This window comes from Aotus nancymaae, unplaced genomic scaffold (genome assembly GCF_030222135.1).
Source record: "Aotus nancymaae isolate 86718 unplaced genomic scaffold, 86718_ANA_hifiasm-v0.15.2.pri h1tg000008l, whole genome shotgun sequence".
Taxonomy (NCBI): Eukaryota; Metazoa; Chordata; class Mammalia; order Primates; family Aotidae; genus Aotus; species Aotus nancymaae.
In genome coordinates, this window is record NW_026988419.1 from 18,072,375 (window position 1) to 18,090,907 (window position 18,533).

Below are 18,533 nucleotides of genomic sequence, written 5' to 3' on the forward strand. Positions count from 1 at the left end.
CTTTTTCTTAGGAGTTCAGCACATTTTCCTAAGACAAAGAAAACCTCTTACTTTTACCAATACTTTATTAGATTGTTATGTAAGAATTATATAACATTTTAACATAGGAAAGTGATCAACTTGAGATCATATGACACAGAGAAAAGGAGGGGTAGAGACAATGGAAGGCAGAGAGAGGAGAAACAGAAATAAAAAAGGAAAAACTCTATGGCTTGCAGAGCACGGATAGAAGCAATAATGTGTGGATCTTACGTTAGGCACCACCCATGTTGGAAACTCATGAAGTTGGCTTTGACAGCATTAGAACATACTTATGCAAAAGTTGACCTAGCTTTTTTACTTGCAAAAATGTCCAGTGTTGGCTTGTAGTTTTACATTCTCTCTCTTCCTTCTCCCTCCTTCTCTCTCCCTGCCCAAATTTATCAACATCTATTTCAGATCAGCCTACTGGTAAGCTGTATGAAAGTCACAACATTCTTTCACAGGTTTCTCTCGTAACAGAAAGAACAAGTAGTTTGAGTCACAGGTCATTGAAATCACCAATATGTTTTAGAGCATCCATTTCCTCAAGTGTTATGAAGATGATAATAATATTCATCCTATTGACCTCAGAGTGTTGCTCAGAAGCCAATAGTTATAGTGAAATTGTCTGTAAATGCTATTGTGATATTCACATTCTCAGTTATATTACTATATTACCACTATTAATAATGAAACAGCCGGGTGCGGTGGCTCACGCCTGTAATCCCAGCACTTTGGGAGACCCAAGGAGATCGAGACCATCCTGGTTAACATGGTGAAAGCCTGTCTCTACTAAAAATACAAAAAAAAATTAGCCAGGCATGGTGGCACACACCTGTAGTCCCAGCTACTTGGGAGGCTAAGGCAGAAGAATTGCTTGAACTTGGGAGGCAGAGGTTGCAGTGAGCTGATCGCGCCACTGCACTCCAGCTGTGGGCAACAGAGTGAGACTCCCTCTCTCAAAATAATAATAATAATAATAATAATAATGAAGCAATGACTGAAACCTCATTTATTTCAGTTAGCATTGCAATATATGGTCCTGTTTTGATCTGTCCAATATGGTAGCCACTAGCCAATGTGGCTACTAAAATTAAAATTATCTTAAATTAATATTAAATGATATAAAAGTATCACAGTCACACGAGCTACATTTTAAGTGTTGATAATTACATGTGTCTAGTGACTACTTTATCAGACAACACAAATATTAGAACATTTCTATCAATGAAGAAAGTTCTACTTAATAGCACTTTATTAGATTAGTCTGAAATTTTAAGGGACGGACTTTCAATCCACTGAAATACAGTACTATATACAAATACCTTTCCTAACTAGCAGTCTGTACTTGTGCATTAAAGGGGATTCAAATTCTTTTTACTAAGTTTGAAACTCAGCTGCGGTCCATGTAAGTGTAATCAAGAGCTCATGTAATTATTTTTTTAAAAAGTCAGTTTTCTGTTAGCTCAATGCAACAAATTCTGAAGTAATAAAATGTTCTATACACCGTAAAAAGTTATTATCTAGCTTTGTTCAGTGGAAACTCATTTAAATCTAATTTACTGTGACTTGGAATTTAAGACTTAGGATGAGATTAATGAGCAGCTTTTGGTTACATCATCTCCATGAACTGTCAAACGGAGCCTGCACTGAAGTCACTCAGGACAGGTCAGCTTTATTCCCTTGCTGGCATAACGGAATGCTTGCTCTTTCCAAGTAACTTAGCATATAATATAGCAGATAGATCACACAAGGCATGCAGCTGGCATTTCTCACCCACTGCCTTGGCCAGCTAGCATGACTGTTCCGATGGAGTGTTTCACATAGCACAGAATGCCTAAAGGAGAATTTAAGAAGAACCAATGGGAATCAGACTCAGGTCATAAGGCTGATATGCAGAGATAACCTCCTTTGCCTCATGCTTCTGTGCTGTTTAATTCTTCCTTATTACCTTTTTAGATTATAAGAATATGAGGCATCAGATATCTGTGAACATCATTTCAGGTTACAAATTAGTGTCTTTGGTAATAACGCATGTTTTCATGCTTCCTACTTATATATATATTTAAAATCTGTAAATGCCAATGCAAGATTTCCGACCTTTATGCTTTGACTTTGTAACAGAAAACTGACTTCTACCAGAAGGAAGACTCAGATAATGTCCCGATCCATTTGTGGACCTCACACTAGAGGTCCTGTTCCATTGAGTCTATGATCTGAGAGAGCAATGAGTGCTGAGCAGAATACTGGGTTCAGAAAGTGGAATACAAAAGGTACTTGATGTTGACATGGTACAGGAGGTCCTGTTCTTAAAGCGCCCAGGGAACCAAAGAATTTAATCAGGTGGCTTAAGGAGACATTTGAACTAAAGAGGATATGGTGGAGAAACACAGTAAGAGGGTATCACTACAGAAGACTGCCTCATGAGCAAGGAAAAGCAAATGGAGGAAATGATGTGGAGATCAATGCAGCCTATGATGACGGTCTCGGCTATCACCTTTTGCTAAGGAAGAAAGAAGCAGGAAAAAGGTATGGAGAAAGCAGAGGTATCCGGCAGGATTCCATGAGAAGCTGAGATGATCATTTCATAAGTGGAAAAGAGAAGCCAGCACCAGAGAAAGAAATTTGAGGTTGGCAAATCTTGAGGCCAAAGAAGAGAGCTACAAAGAACTAATTTCGGAAAACTGGCTAATACCAATGACAGTTCACACTCTGGATAATGATGAGAGGAAAGGCCAGAGGTTAAAGTCAGGGATAATTTCAGCTCTCTCATTATTTCTTTCCCTTCCCTTTCCTTTCCCACCCTCTTTTCCCTCCCTTCTTTCGTGTCTTCTTTCCTCCCTTCTTCCCTCCCTCCCTCCCTCCCTCCTTTCACTCCCTCCCTCCCTCCCTTCCCTCCCTCCTTCCCTCCTTCCTTCCTTTCTGCCTTCCTTCCTTCCTTCCCTCCCTCCTTCCCCCCTTCCTTCCTTCCTTCTTTCCTTCCTTCCTTCCCTGCCTCTCTTCCTCCTCCCTTTGTTCCTTCCCTTCTTCCTTCTTTTCTTTGTGTATTTAGATCTACTGGATACTATGCATCGTGGAGACATAATGATGTGGAAGTCATGAGAAGGAATAATGTAAACACTCCACCTTTCAGCTGGTAGAACAGCAATCTAACTGCTAGCAGGTTAGACCTCAAAGATTGTTTACCAAATCAACAAGGGAAGGAAAGAAAATGTCATGAGAAATAGAGATTCATAGTTTTTTTTTTGCAGTTCTATTCATCAGCAAAGGACTAAACATTCATTCTAAGTTCTGTGTAAATAGTAACAATTGATTTTGTTCCCAGGCTGACCAGATTTAAAGAAAGAAGAAAAACCGATATTCTGAAAAAAAAAAAAAAAAAAAAAAAGAAAAAGAAAAAAGACAGACCTCCTAAGGAGTCACTTAAGTATTTTTGTTTTGAAGAAAAAGTTTAACAGAGATGAATTTCTCCCAGTTAATAAGACACATTGACCCAGAAAGAAAATTTTCATGAAGACAAAATTAAAACCACTCTGTCATAAAGAACAAAACTAAACATTTAATGAAATGTTATCCTGACAAATGTTATAAAGATTTGAGTATTCACTAAAAGAAGCTGGGTACATTCAATTATATCTATAAATTTCTTAAATAATTTTCATTTTAAAGAAGCTGTGATGGTGATGTGAGAGATCAAAAAATTATTAAGATTGTAGGATATATCTTGCTTAAAAGTAGAGTTTCTGAGATGTTCCTTTTAATAACAGAACATGAAGTATTTTAAACACTGAATAAAGCTCCAAGAATAATATAATGAACATCAAAGTAACTGCAAACCAGATTATCCTTTTAAAAATAAAATATGGCACAGTACGGAGATTTCTTAAAGAACTAAAAGTAGATCTACCATTGGATCCAGCAAATCCACTACTGGGCACCTACCCAAAGGAAAAGGAGTCGTTATATCAAAAAGACACCTGCACACATATGTTTATCACAGCACAATTTACAATTGCAAAGATACAGAACCAAGCAAAACCTAAGTACTATCAACCCATGAATGGCTGAAGAAAATATAATATTGTGTATAAAAAACTGCATGTGAAATAGTGCTCGTGGTACAATGCCTTTTGTATAAAGCTCAAAAGCAAATAAAACAAAACTTAATATATGTATATGTGTATATATATATAACAAAAAGCACATAAAACAAATATATATAATATATATGACAAAAGCCCATAAAACCAAACAACATATGTGTTGTTATATATGTATATGTTTTATACATGTAATTATACATATATTACATATATTTTATGTACATGTGTGTGTATATACATATATATACACAAATATATATATACAAATTGAGCAGAATACTGGGTTCAGAAGATGGATTACAAAAGGGACTTGATGTTGATTTGGAATGGGAGGTCCTGTTTTAAAGGGCCCAGGGAACCAAAGAATTTAATCAGGTGGCTTAAGGAGATATTTGAAGTAAAGAGGGTATGGTGGAGAAACACAAGTAAGAGGGTACACACACACACAGCATGGAATACTACTCAGCCATAAATAAGAATGAAATAATGTCATCGACTTGCATCAACTTGGATAGAGCTGGAGGCCATTATTCTAAGGGAAGTAACTCACGAACAGAAAACCAAAAACCGTATTTTCCCACTGATAAATGGGAGCTAAGCTATGGGTATGCAAAGGCATACAGCATGGGATAATGGACATTGGAGACTCAGAAAGGGGAGAATGAGAGGTGAGTGAGGGATTTGAAAACTACATATTGGGTACAATGTATACTACTGGGGTTAATGAGTCCACTGAAATCTCAGACTTCACCACTCTACAATTCATCCATGTAACCAAAAACCACTTTTATCCTAAAAGTTATTGAAATAAAAAATATATAAAATTTTAAACAATAAAAATTAAAATAAAATATGGCAGATATAGTTGAAGCCCCTTTATCACCCTTACCGATTCCATTCCTCTCTCTTCCTCCTTAGAAACAATTCTCTCCTGACGTTGAATATCCTTCCTTTGTATCTTTACATTCTTACCACACATACGGTTTTTTGTACCTATAAACAATATCAAGTTTTGTTTTATGTGCTTTTGAACTTTATATAAAAGGTATTGTACCAGGAACATTATTTCACATGCAGTTTTTTATACACAACATGTTATTTTCTTTAAGCTTGACATCTGCCTATCATCTCTAGTTCATTTGTTTTAATTGCTAAATCATGTCTCCTTTTGTGTAAATAGACAACTCCTTCAACAACAGACACTTATTGAGCATTGTTGTAGGTACTTAGGATACAGCAATAATCAAAACGAAGATCCCTATCCTGGAGGAACTTATATTCTAGTGAGGGAATTTAAGACAATTTTACAATTAACCTAATAAGTAAATTATATAGCATGTTAAATATTGTTAAGTGTTATAAGAAAATGCAGAGCTGATTACTGTGGTTTGAGGTATAGAGGGTGGGATGAGAAAAAGTTGCACTTCTCAACAAGGAAGTTCAACATGTACCTTGTATTGTTTTGTCTGAGACCATGTTTATTGGTAGAGGTGAGAGCAGGCATTGTTTTTGTTTCATTTCTGAGTTTTGTGAAAGGCCCCCGAAGTTTCACCTTTATATATGTGAGCTATAATTTTTAGATAACTCCATTTCTTAAATAAAGAAAATTTTTCTTTGTTCTTTGTTTGCTGAGCATTTTTAAAAAATTACAAACAGTTCTTAATGTTACCAAATGATTTTCTCCTCCAATTGATATCATCAAAAAATGTCTTTCCTTTCCTTTAACCTGTTACTGTAGTTGATACATACCTAGAGTTTCAGATATTAAGCTATTTTTTTTCATTTCTGGAATAAACTTCCCTTTGTCATAATGATATTTTAAAATCCACCGATGAATTTATTTTGCATGATAATTAGCATGATATTTAGATATTTTTATATCTTCTTTTTTTTTTCTTTTGAGACGGAGTCTTGCTCTGTCACACAGGCTGGAATGCAGTGGCACGATCTTGACTCACTACAACCTCTACCTCTTTGGTTCAAGTGATTCTCTTGCTCAGCCTCCCAAGTAACAGGGATTATAGGCATGTGCCACCATGCCTGGCTAATTTTTGTGTTTTTAGTAGAGATGGGTTTCATCATGTTGACAGGCTGATCTCGAGCACCTGACCTCAAGTGATCTGCCCGCCTCAACCTCCCAAAGTGCTGGGATTACAGGCATGAGCCCCCGTGCCCAGCCAACTTAAAAAGCTATGCTTATATGTGAGATTGTTCTATAGATTTTGTGTGTGTGTACTGTTTATGGTCAGTTTTTACATAAAAGTTATTAAAGACAAAATGAGTTGGGTAGTTTCTCAAAGGAATTATCTGTTTATTAAAGGTCTTGTAAACCTTGCCTCCAAAACAACCTGGGCCTTGTTTCATTTGATATGGATGAAGGAAAGAATTTGGGCTACTGGTTTGATTTTTGTTCAACAGAGTATTAGTTTCCTAGGGCTGCTGTGACAAAGCACCACAAATTAGGCAGCTCAACACAACACACAGTTCTTATCTTACAGTTCTAGAGCAAGTCTGAAATCAAGAGGTGGGCAGGTCCACGTGCTCTCTGAAGTCTCTAAGAGAGAATCCTGCCTTGCTCTTCTAGATTCTGCGTCTGCCAGCATCCTTCAGGCTCCTTGGCCTGTAGTGCATCACTCCAGCTGCATGGCTATCTTCTCCCTGTGTGTCTTTACAAGGTCTTTGCTCTGTGTGTGTCTGCCCTCTGTGTTTCCCCTTTTTGTAAGGACACCAGTCATACAATTAGGGCCCACATTAACAACCTGATTACCTCTGAAAGACTTTATTTCCAAATGAGGTTACATTCTGAGGTTACTGGGGATATAGTTCAATATATCTTTTTGGGGGAACACCATTCAACCCATAGCAAATAGGCAAATAGCTACTTCTTTTCTATTTTGAGACTGAATGTAGCTTTGTTGTCCAGGTTGGAGTGACATGGTGTGATCTTGGCTAACTCCAGCCTCCCGCCTCCCAGGTTCAAGTGATTCTCCTGCCTCAGCCTTCTGAGTATCAGGGATTACAAGTGCGAGCCACCACACTCAGTTAATTTTTGTATTTTTAGAGATGAGGTTTTGTATTTTTGTATTTTAGAGATGAGGTTTTGCCATGTTGGCCAGGGTGGTCTCAAACTCCCGGCCTCAGGTGATCCACCCACCTCTGCCTCCCAAAGTGCTGGGATTACAGGTGTGAACCACCACACCCGGCTAATTTTTGTATTTTTAGTAGAGATGGGGTTTCACCATATTGGCCAGTCTTATCTCGAACTCCTGACCTTAGGTGATCCTCCCACCTAGGTGTCCTGAAGTGCTGGAATTACAGGTGTGAGCAACTGCACCCAGACACAAGAGGTTGCTTCTTTATTCTTATTTTCTACTTCCTCTTTACTCAACTTGATGGTTTAGACTTTTCTGGAAATTGGTTCTTTTCATCTAAGTTTCCATGTTCTTGGCATAAAATCGTAATTTTTAAAATCTTGAATCTTTATTTGTTTTTCCTTTGGTTTTTGTTGATTGATCTTGCCAGAAGTGTGTTTAGTTAATTTGTCTTCTCAAATAATCATCTTTAGGTATTCTTAATTTCCTTTAGTATTTCTCGATTCTCTTTTCCTTGTTTTAGAAAAAAATACTTATCACAATGGGATTGTTTAGGTAGAAATGATACACAAAAAACTACACATGTTTAAGGTGCACAATTGGCTAAGTTTTGATATTTGTATTTGTGAAACTATGAAAACATCACCACAATCAAGAAAATGAACTTATTCATCACTCCCAAAAGTCGCTCCCTGCTGTTTTGTAATTCTTCTTTCCTGCCGTTCCCTCCTCCACCCTCCTAGGCAGCCACTGATTTGCCTTCAGTCATTTTAGAATACTATAAACTGAATCATATTAATATTTACTTTTTGTCTAGCAGGTTTCAATAAATTTGAGATTAATCATGTTGAATCTCTAGGTCTTTAACTTCTCTTTTATAATTGTAATCTGCTTGTTCCTTCATGCTTTATTCCTGGTGAATTCTTCAAGACAACTTTCAAATTCACAACGTTGTTACCTGTGTATAGACCTATTTGCCCATCTATTGGATATTTTTTTTTTTTTAAGATGGAAACTCACTCTGTCACCAGGTTGGAGTGCAGTGGCACGATCTTGGCTCGCTGCAACCTCTGCCTCCTGGGTTTAAGTGATTCTCCTGCCTTAGCCTCCCGAGTAGCTGGGATTACAGGCATGCACCACCATGCCTAGTTAATTTTTGTATTTTTAGTAGAGACAGGGTTTCACCATGTTGGCCAAGATGGTCTTGACCACTTGACCTCATGATCCACCCACCTCATCTCCCAAAGTGCTGGGATTACAGGTGTGAGCCACTGCGCCCAGCCCAACTCTTTTAAATCTTAACTACGTTTTTCATTTTAAAGATTTCTAGTTGGCTCTTTTCTCATCTACCTATTATTTATTTCTGCCTGTTTTGTTTCATTATTTCTTATTTTTTATTTTTTCTCATAATTTATCACTCTGAAGAGTTGAAGCATATGCATTTTCAGATCTTTTAATCATTTCTCCACTGTTTTAATTTTACCTGAATTGAATTAATCTCCTAATAGTTGATTGTTTTGGCTATCTTTCTCAGCATTTTATTTATTTCTATATATGAGCCCTTCAGTTTGCAAACTTTTCTCATATTAAAAGTTCTTTCTCTTCTTATCCCTCTTCCACCATCCTCTTCCTCTTTAGGAGTTTAGTACCTGCTTTCAAATGGTCATCTAGGACCTTTTAATCCAGAACCAGTTTAAGGAATGTTGGCAAGTCAGTTAGCCAGCCAATGGCTGGCTTGCTTCCATTTCTGTTTGCTAGGCTGACTCTGTGTGTTTGCAAAAGGAAATTTCAAGGCATAATCTTAAAATGCCATATTGACTGAATTGATTTTTTTTTTTTTTTTTTTTTTTTTTTTGTCAAATAAGTGGCTACTTTGAAGATAACTCTTTTGGAGAGATAATGATATAATTATTTTCAGAATCAATTCTATATTAGAATTTCTAAAATAAATTATTTCTAGAATTCCATGAAAGTAATTTTCTTTTGCTTGTGAACTATCTCCAGAGATCTTCATATTTTCATTTGCCTCTGTAAAAACAAGATTTCCAATTTCAGTCTTGGTAATTTTGTTTTATAAATCATGGACTAGAAGCCTTATCTATTTCAAGACAAAACTGAAATTCACAATCTCCAGAGATGTATAGGGTCTAGTGAGAAGGTCAATTATAAGCATGTCTATGTCCACCAGAAATCTATTCACTGTGAGAATTTTCACTGGAGGATTGCCTGGGCTGGCAAAAGGTTGCTGGGTATTTCTTATTTCTCTAGTTGTCCTAGAATTAAAGCCACCATGTGAAGGACATCACAACAGAGAACTGAAATGGCAGCACTATACACACAGGGCTATCTGAGAGTGTGGAGCATGGTGATAGAATTCTCTGCAAGAGAGGAGGGGCAGGCCGATTTTAATCCAAGTGCTTCCTTGGAAAATCAGGTTGCCTGGAATCCAGTACTATGTCCCTTCCTGGGGCATTTTTCATTGATTCCACAGCTGGAAAACTCCCAGGTATGGGCTTGGGGCCACTGAAATGAACAATTATATTTAAAGTTTGACTGAGCTTGCCCAGTGAAAATTCCCTCTAGAGAAAAAAAAGTGGTATGAAGACTGCTTGCTAAACCACCCCAAGCTAGGTCCAAAGAATTACAGAAATTTAATTTTTGAGCATTTTCTTCTGAAATAAAACCTCTTGGGTGATACATTGGAAAACAACATTTCTTTACAATGAAAATGTGTTTGGCAGCCCCTCTATATACAAAGTTCAACTTTAGGGCAAAGAGAAAAAGACATTATGTAATCGGGTCAAATTATTGGTTAGAGAGAAGAGTTCCCTGGTTTGGACCTCATCTGTTACATGAAATAGATATTAGATCTTTTATACTGCCAGTACCATTTTAATCACAGTGATTCTTTATTCTAAATATTTTAAACTTGAAGATCTTTCCCCATCGTTTCTCATTTATTTAAATATTGTTATGTAAGATACACAATAACATCAGTGAAGGCAAAGTTGACTCCTCCTTTTCAAAGAATTCAAAAATAAATAAATGAAACTAGTTCTGGAAATATAAAGAGATAGTTTCCTAAATTCCTGGGTAAAGAGGAGTAGGGGTTCGAGGCAAAGAGGTAGAGGAGGGATCCCACCAAATTAGAGTTTAGGGGACAGAGAGATGAATGTGGAGATTCTACTTTTCCTCTCTTTTCTCATTTTCTCTCCACTTAACTGAACTTTTGTAAATCTCAAAATTCACTCTTTCAGTATTTCCTTCTACAGCCCAAGGCAGAGACTAGCATTCATGTTTGCTGGGTATGACCTGCATAGGTTTTGACAACTTTTGAACTACATGCAAAAATCAGAGCTTTCATTTAAAAATCAAGATCTTTAACTTCTCATTAAAAAAGCAGATCTAGTGGGCTGGACATAGTGACTCACACCTGCAATCCCAGCACTTTGGAAGACCGAGGTGGGTGGATCACCTGAGGTCAGGAGTTTGAGACCAGCCTGGCCAACATGGTGAAACCCTGTCTTTACTACAAGTACAAAAATTAGCTGGGCGCAGCAGCATGAACCTATAATCCCAGCTACTCCTGAGGCTGAGGCATGAGAATCACTTGAACGTGGGAGGTGGAGGTTGCAGTGAGCCAAGAGCCACCATTGCACTCCAGCCTGGCACCAAGAGTGAAACTCTTCTTCAAAAAAAAAAAAAACTGACCCAATCCAAGATGGCTGAATAGGAACAGCTCTGGAGTGCAGCTCCCAGCGAGAACACAGAAGGTGAGTGATCACTGCATTTCCAAATGAGTTTTTACTGCCCACAGACCAGGAGATTCCCGGATGGAAAAGTGCCATGAGTTTCCAGCATGGCTGTTTCAGTCGGTGCAGCGGGTCTCCGCACAAAAACTCACACACATCTGGGCAGCTGTTTCAACTGCCACCTGGGACGCCTGGATGACAGAGTTGCCCATTCAACTGAAAAAAATTGGGGTTAAAACAGGGAGTCAGGTGATCTGGCTCGGTGGGCCCCCCCCGCACAAAGACCAGCAATCTGAAACACTCTGGATTGAGAGTTTCACAGCAAGCACAGCTGGACTTGAGACGGTCCAGCTCTATGCAGGGAAGGGTATCCGCAATTACTGAGGGAGTCCACCACTACCAAGGCAGTCCACCATTACTGAGGCAGTCTGCCATTACAGAGACAGTCCGCTATTACTGAGGCAGACCACCATTATCGAGGCAGTTCTAACTATACCCCTATAAACAAAACTGCAAGGAAGTTCACACAGCAGCTGGGCAGAGCCCACAGCAGCTCAGCAATGCCTCTGCTGGCAGACTGTGGCTAGGCTACCTCCTCACTGGGCAGGGCATCTCTGAAAAAAGGCAGCAGCATGTCAGGAACTTATAAATAAAGACCCACCTTCCCAGGACAGAGCACCTGGGGAAAAAAAGGTGGTTATGAGTTCCACTGTAGCAGACTTAAATGTACCTGCCCAGCAGCTCTGAATGGAACAACGGAACTCACAGCTCAGCCCTTGAGCTCCTATAAGGGACAGACTGTCTCCTTATGCAGCTCCCCAACCCCTGTATATCCAAAGAGACACCTCATAAAGGAGAGCTCAGGCTGACATCTGCTGGGTATCCTTCTGGGACAAAGATAACAGAAGTAGAAACTGGCAGCAATCCTTACTGTTCTGCAGCCGCTGCAGGTGACCCCCAGGCAAGCAGGATCTGGAGCAGACCTCCAGCAGTCCTACAGCAAAGGGGCCTGTTAGAAGGAAAACTAAAAACAAAAAGAAATAACTTCATCATCAACAAAAAGGATGTCCACTCAGAGACCCCATCCAAAAGTAACCAACTACAAAGACCAAAGGTAGATAAATCCACAAAGATGGGAAGAAACCAACGCAAAAAGGATGAAAACACCCAAAACCAGAACGCCTTTCCTCCTCCAAGGGATCACAACTCCTCACCATTAAGGGAACAAGGCTAGATGAAGAATGAGTCTGATTAATTGACAGAAACGGGCTACAGACAGTGGGTAATAACAAACTTCTCTGAGCTAAAAGAACATGTTCTAACCCAATGCAAAGAAATTAAGAACCTTGAAACCAGGTTTGATGAAATGTTAATGAGAATAAACAGCTTAGAGAAGAATATAAATGAATTGATGGAGCTGAAAAACACAACATGAGAACTTTGCAAAGCATACACAAGTTTCAATAGCTGAATCAACCAAACAGAAGAAAGAATATCAGAGATTGAAGATCAATTCAATGAAATAAAATGAGAAGGCAAGAATAGAGAAACAAGTGAAAAGAAATGAACAAAGTCTCCAAGAAATATGGGACTATGTGAAAAGACCTAATCTACGTTTGATAGGTGTACATGAATGTGATGTGAGAATCAATCCAAGATGGAAAACATTTGTCAGAATATTATCCAGGAGAACTTCCCCAACCTACCAAGGCAGGCCAATATTCAAGTCCAGGAAATACAAAGAACACCACAAAGATATCCCTCAAGAACAGCAACCCCAAGGCACAAAATCATCAGATTTACCAGGGTTGAAATGAAGGAAAAAATGTTAAGGGCAGCCAGAGAGAAAGGTTGGGTTACCCACAAAGGGAAGCCCATCAGACTCACAGTGGATCTCTCAGCAGAAATCCTACAAGCCAGAAGGGAGCAGGGACCAATATTCAACATTCTTAAAGAAAAGAACTTTCAACCTAGAATTTCATATCCAGCCAAACTAAGCTTCATAAGCAAAGGAGAAATAAAATCCTTTATGAACAAGCAATTGCTCAGAGATTTCATCACCACCAGGACTGCCTTACAAGAGCTCCTGAAAGAAGTACTAAACATAGAAAGGAATAACCAGTACCAGCCACTCCAAAAATGTACCAAATGGTAAAGAGCATTGACACAATGAAGAAACTGTGTCAACTAATGGGCAAAACAACCAGCTAGCAACAAAATGGCAAGATCAAATTCACACATAACCATATTAACCTTAAGTGTAAATGGGCTAAATGCCCCAATCAAAAGACACAGACTGGCAAATTGGATAAAAAGTCAAAACCCATCAGTGTGCTATATCCAGGAAACCCATCTCATGTGCAAGGATACACATAGGCTCAAAATAAAGAGATGGAGGAAGATTTACCAAGCAAATGGAGAGCAATAAAAAAGCAGGAGTTGCAATCCTAGTCTCTGATAAAATAGACTTTAAACCAACAAAGATCAAGAGACGAAGAATGGCACTACATAATGGTAAAAGGATCAATACAACAAGAAGAGCTAATGATCCTAAATATATATGCACCCAATACAGGAGCACCCAAATACATAAAGCAAGTTCTTAATGACCTACAAAGAGATTTAGACTCCTACACAATAATAGTGGGAGACTTTAACACTCCACTGTCAATATTAGACAGATCAACGAGACAAAAAATTAACAAGGATTTCCAGGACTTGAACTCAGATCTGGACCAAGCAAACCTAAAAGACATATACAGAACTCTCTACCCCAAATCCACAGAATATACATTCTTCTCAGCACCACATCACACCTACTCTAAAACTGACTACATAATTGGAAGTAAATCACTCCTTGGCAAATGCAAAAGAACAGAAATCATAACAGTCTCTCAGACCACAGGGCAATCAAATTAGAACTCAGGATTAAGAAACTCACTCAGAACCTCACAACTTAATGGAAATCGAACAACTGGCTCTTGAACGTTGACTGCATAAACAATGAAATGAAGGCAGAAATAAAGATGTTCTTTGAAACCAACGAGAACAAAGACACAATATACCAGAATTTCTGGGACACATTTAAAGCAATGTCTAGAGGAAAATTTATAGCAATAATTGCCCACATGAGAAGCAAGGAAATATCTAAAATTGACACCCTATCATCAAAGTTGAAAGAGCTAGAGGAGCAAGATTGAAAAAAAAAACCTCAAAAGCTAGCAGAATACAAGAAATAACTAAGATCAGAGCAGAACTGAAGGAGATAGAGACACAAAATCCCTTCAAAAAAATTAAATCCAGGAGCAGTTTTTTTTGAAAAGATCAACAAAATAGACAGACCGCTAGCCAGATTAATAAAAAAGAAAAGGGAGAAGAATCAAACAGATGCAATAAGAAACGATAAAGGGATATCACTACAGATTCCATAAAAATACAAACTACCATCAGAGATTATTACAAACAACTCTATGCAAATAAACCAGTAAACCTGGAAGAAATTGATAAATTCCTGGACACTTGCACCCTCCCAAGCCTAAACCGTGAAGAAGACAAAACCCTGAATAGACTAATAACAAGGGCTGAAGTTGAGGCATCAGTTAATAGCCTACCAATCAAAAAAAGCCCAGGTCCAGATGGGTTCACAGCCGAATTCTACCAGACATACAATGAGGAGCTGGAACCACTCCTTCTGAAGCTATTCCAAACAATACAAAAAGAGGGAATTCTTCCCAAATCATTTTATGAGACCAACATCATCCTGATACCAAAACCCAGCAGAGACTCAACAAGAAAAGAAAACTTCAGGTCAATATTCATGATGAACATAGATGCAGAAAACACTGGCAAACTGATTGCAACAGCACATGAAAAAGCTTATCCATCATGTAGGCTTCATCCCAGGGATGCAAGGCTGGTTCAACATATGCAAGTCTATAAACATAATCCACCACATAAACAGAATCAAAGACAAAAACCACATGATTATCTCAATAGATGCAGAGAAGGCCTTCAACAAAATTCAACAGCCCTTTATACTAAAAACTCTCAATAAACTGGTTATCAATGGAATGTATTTCAAAATAATAAAAGCTATTTACAAAAAACTTACAGTCAGTATCATACTGAATGGGCAAAAACTGGAAGCATTCCCTTTGAAATCTGGCACTAGACAAGGATGCCCTCTCTCACTACTCCTATTCAATATAGTATTGGAAGTTCTAGCCAGAGCAATCAGGAAAGAAAAAGAAATAAAGGGTATTCAATTAGGAAAGGAGGAAGTCAAATTGTCTTTATTTGCAGATGATATGATTGTATATTTAAAAGACCCCATTGTCTCAGCCCAAAATCTCCTGAAACTGATAAACAACTTCAGCAAAGTCTCAGGATACAAAATCAATGTGCAGAAATCACAAGCATTCCTATACACCAATAACAGACTTAAAGAGAGCCAAATCAAAAACAAACTGCCATTCACAATTACCACAAAGAGAATAAAATACCTAGGAATACAACTAACAAAGGATGTAAAGGACCTCTTCAAGGAGAACTACAAACCACTGCTTAAGGAAATAAGAGAGGACACAAACAGATTGAAAAACATTCCATGCTCATGGTTAGGAAGAATCAACATTGTGAAAATGGCCATACTGCCCAAAGTAATTTACAGACTCAACACTATCCCCATCAAGCTATCTATGACCCTCTTCACAGAACTGGAAAAACCCACCTTAAACTTCATATAGAACCAGAGAGCCCGCATAGCCAAGTCAATTCTAAGCAAAAAAAAAAAAAAAACAAAAAACAAAGGTGGAGGCATCATGCTACCTGACTTCAAACTATATTACAAGTCTACAGTAATCAAAACAGCATGGTACTGGTACCAAAACAGAGATACAGACCAACGGAACAGGACAGAGGCCTCAGAGGCAATGCCACACATCTACAACCATCTGATCTTTGACAAACATGACAAAAACAAGCAATGGGGAAAGGATTCCCTGTTTAATAAATGGTGTTGGGAAAACTCGCTAGCAGTGTGCAGAAAGCAGAAACAGAGCCCCTTCCTGACATCTTACACTAAAATTAACTCCAGATGGATTAAAGTCTTAAACATAAGACCTAACACCATAAAAACCCTAGAAGAAAACCTAGGCAAAACCATTCAGGACATAGGAATAGGCAAGGACTTCATGACTAAAACACTAAAAGCATTGGCAACAAAAGTCAAAATAGACAAATGGGATCTAATTAAACTCCACAGCTTCTGCACAGCAAAAGAAACAATGATTAGAGTGAACTGGTAACCAAGAGAATGGAAAAAATTTTTTGCAATCTACCCATCTGACAAAGGGCTAATATCCAGAATCTACAAAGAACTAAAACAGATTTACAAGAAAAAAACAAACAAACCCATTAAAAAGTGGGCAAAGGATATATGAACAGACAGTTTTCAAAAGAAGACATATATGAAGCCAACAAACATATGAAAAAATGCTCATCACTGGTCATTAGAGAAATGCAAATTAAAACCACATTGAAATACCATCTCACACCAGTTAGAATGGCAATGATTAAAAAATCAGGAGACAACAGATGCTGGAGAGGAATAGGAACGCTTTCACAATGTTAGTGGGAGTGTAAATTACTTCAACCATTGTGGAAGACAGTGTGGTGATTCCTCAAGGACCTAGAAATAGAAATTCCATTTGATCCAGCAATCCCCTTACTGGGTGTATATCCAAAGGATTATAAATCATTCTATTATAAAGACACATTTTCACGTATGTTCATTGCAGCACTGTTTGCAATAGCAAAGACCTAGAACCTACCCAAATGCCCATCAATGATAGACTGGACAAGGAAAATGTGGCACAAATACATCATGGAATACTATGCAGCCATAATAAATGATGAGTTCGTGTTCTTTGTAGGGACATGGATGAACCTGGAAACCATTATTCTCAGCAAACTGACACAAGAACAGAAAATCAAACACTGCATGTTCTCATTCATAGGCAGGTATTGAACAATGAGAATACATGGACACAAGGAGGGGAGCAGCACACACTGGGGTCTGTTGTGGGGGACTAGGGGAGGGACAGAGTGCGGTAGGGAATTGGGGAGGGATAACATGGGGAGAAATGCCAGATATAAGCAGGGATGGAGGCAGCAAACCACATTGCCATGTATGTACCTATGCAATAATCCCGTATGTTCCTATGCAATAATCCTGTATGTTCTGCACATGTACCCCATAACCTAAAGTGCAATTTTATATATATATAATCATATCTAGCCATCCTGGGTCCATCATTCATCAAGGCAGAAGGCAGAAACCTTGCTTGCTTCCCTTGCTATATTAACAGCTGGGTCCTTTAGGTATTTGCACTGGTAATCCCTTTTGTAAAACTTATCATTTTCTGTGTTCTCATTTGTTCATTCAATAAATACTAATGAGAATCTCTGTTCTAAGAGCTGCATGTAGAGCAGCTAACAAATAGATAAGTTGCCTGTCCTCACAGTGCTTATATTCTAGTAAGGAGGGTCAAATAATAATAAATAAAATATATTAAATGTGTTAGATGAAAAGGGTCATGAAGAAAAATACAGCATGAAGTGCCAGACAGTCCTATATCCACTTGGACACATAGGAGGATGAAACTTCCCTGCCCACTTGTAGTTTAGTGTGGCTTTGACTAATGAAATTTAAGTGGAAGTGATCTGTGTCATCTTTGGGTGAAAATCTTTACTTCCTGGCCTTGATTGTCCACCTCACTTTCACCTGCTGTGGCAAGTGTGTTGGTTCATACTGATGAGGATTTATGAAGGAGGACTGCCTGGGAGAGTTGCTCAGCTTTTGGTAGATTTTTCATAGTGATAAACTTTTTAAGCCACCGAGATTTGAGGTTTGGCTATTTTGGCACCCAGATTATTCTCACTGGAAGCACAGCGAGGAGTCAGGAGTGATAAGAATGGGGTGCTGAAATTGTAGATAGGGTGGTCTAGGAATTCCTCTCTGAAGAGGCAACATTTGAGAGGAGACTTGATAGAGCGAATGGATGAGTTCATGGACTGCGTAGAGGAAGACCATTCCAGGAAGAGGGAACAGTACAGAGTTGTGTATGTTCTTATACGCTTGGAAACTCAATGAATTTCAGATTTTATTCTTCTCTCCAAGGTTGTATTAAATGAACATACTGGAGTTAATGGGAACGTCAGTAATTAGTATTGCTAGCATTTTGTTCTCCACCTGGAATTTTGTGCTAGCTGTCACCTACTTTTCACCTGATTTCATCCCATGGTTGGAACTGTGGAATCCATCAACACATTCGTGTTGATTCTCAGCAGCAGCAAAAGCCAGACATCTTTCATCAGTGTGTTCAGACCTGAGCTTATTCCCAAAGAAAAAAAAAAAGCAGAATAACACGCTCTGTTTTATTTTGTTCCTATTGGCCTGTTATGACTCTGTTTCAGAGAAACATATAAAATAAATTAACTCAAAGATAATTTAATGTGTTTTTCAGTCATGAAAATTGTCTTGGCTGTACATAATTACTTTTCTT